Below are 2,255 nucleotides of genomic sequence, written 5' to 3'. Positions count from 1 at the left end.
AAACCAGGCTTTATAAATAGTGACTATTTATTGGATAGTAAATTCATATATGTGTTACCCTCAGAACCCTGCGCAGTGCTCTGTGGAGGGTTTGTGTTCAATTTGTTTTTGTTGTTGTCAATATTATTATGCCTGGAGATAATTCAACTGAAATATACCCAGGAGGAATTGTTCAGTCATCTGGATCTACCCAGTTCTTTTCTTTCTCTGGGAGGAGGAGCCTGGATGCCAAATTCTGGTTCCTTCTGGATGTGCCTACCCTGGGAAACTGCTGAAGAGGCTGACTTGAGAAAGAAAGTGAGAAATAAAGCACTGATTTCAATTTCAGTTCTGTAGAAATATTTGGGCAGTCTGCTTGATGGTGTTTTCATGATTAAAAATGACCCCGTGTGTGCACTTAACAGGAACATGGGCCACAGCAGGCCTGACATATGCTTTTCCCATCTCCATATGTTTCACTTATATCTTAATCCTCAGCCTGCTGGGAAAGAACTGGGTAAGATGGCACTTTGGGGACCGCTTTCAGTTGGTCTCGTGTGATTTTCTTAGCCTATGGTATTCACACATCCTCCACTGTGAGTTGGAATCTGGCCCCAGACCTGTGGAATTGCCATAGGGCTGACTGCAGGGGAAAGAAAATTCTAAATGTGAAAGGACTTTGTTCACATGTGAGTCAGGGATGTGTTTGCTCTGTTTAAAGAAGGGGGAATGATATTTGAAGCAAATTCGTTCAGGGAGAAATGCTGCCATTATATATAAACATTCGAAATTTAGTGACTGGCTGGCTACCATCTTGCCTTTTGCCCACTGTCACCTGGTCGTTCATCAGTAGAGACTCTGCCTACAATGCAGGATTCCCAGGGAAATGCAAGTTCGATCCCTAGGTTGGGAAGATCCCCTGAAAAGGGCATGGCAACCCACTCCAGTATTCTTGCCTGGAGATTCCAATGGACAGAGGAGACTGAAGGGCTACAGTCTATGGGGTTGCAAAGAGCTGGACACAACTGAAGCAACTTAACACGCATGCACGTGTGGTAAAAAGAGCATGGGCTTTGGAGCTCAAAATATCTGGGCTTGCTTCCCAGTCCTGCCACCTAAAGACTCATTGACCCTGCGCTTAGGTTTCCTCATCTGTAAAATGAGGAAACAATTGCTTAAAACTGTTTTATAAATCTTGAAATCACTTGATGTAAAGCATCAGATGTTCAGTATACAGTATGAGCTAGATATAAAGTAGTAGTAATAATAGCTAATATTAGTAATAATAACAATAGCTATAATAGTAATAACAATAGCTAAAATTTCAGAGGCACGCATTATGTGCCAGGCTTTGAGTTACGCATCTTTTCCCCACGTTGATCCACTTAGTTTGACAATAATTCTACGAGGTTAGAAGAATTATCCCCTAAAATGCCTAATACTATTAATCATGACGATATACAATACAGCTCAGATCAGGATAATCCCACACTTTCTAATCCTGCTTTTTCTCCCTCATCTGCCCTCACACCTCCCCATCCTCCTCCGCACAGAGTTTCCATTTGAGTCCAGAGCGCTGGAGTTGTCTCACCAGGTAACAGACAGGGGAATGAACACAGGAGGCCAAGAGCACAAACATTTTGCAACCCAAATGCTTTGCAGTTAGAGATAAGAGATCAAATTTTCATGCAAAGAGTACTAATTGTGTGGAACTATCTAACAAAAGGGCTTATTTGCGGGGGAGCGGGGCGGGGAAGAAACATGAGGGTCATTCAGAAATCTTTTAAATCAGAATACTGGAGCTTCACAGAAGGCCGAGACTCTTTGTGTTCCTGCTACCACCCTCCTTCCGTCTCCGCTTCCCTCAGCTGTTGGGGGGGGCGGGGAAGCGGGGTCAAGGTAGGGCCTTTTCCCTTCAGGTGGCAAGAATCCAGCCGTCCCCTCCCCAGACCCCTCTTCCGGTGGGGAACGCACAAGGCGGGAGCAGATACAGTCCAAACACATAGATGGCTGTCACTAGGATGCTTGTGACACTCTTCTTACAAATGGAAACGGCCTGGTTGGAAGTTAGCACTTGCAAGAAGAGAGGATCTCCCCTGAGGGTAATCTAAAGCTAAAGCAGCCTCAGATGAGAATCCGCCTCGGAAGCTCATACTCAGCCTCAGCAGTTTATCGCAAAGAGGGAAGCACATTGGCCTTGAAGGTCTAGAAGGGGTTAACCCAGTCACGTGGCTAAACACACCGCCCCGCCCACCTCCGCAGGCCGGGCAGACACC

Source organism: Bos mutus, chromosome X (genome assembly GCF_027580195.1).
Source record: "Bos mutus isolate GX-2022 chromosome X, NWIPB_WYAK_1.1, whole genome shotgun sequence".
Lineage (NCBI taxonomy): Eukaryota > Metazoa > Chordata > Mammalia > Artiodactyla > Bovidae > Bos > Bos mutus.
The sequence above is the reverse complement of the archived record's forward strand: the minus strand, read 5'-3'. Positions refer to the sequence as shown.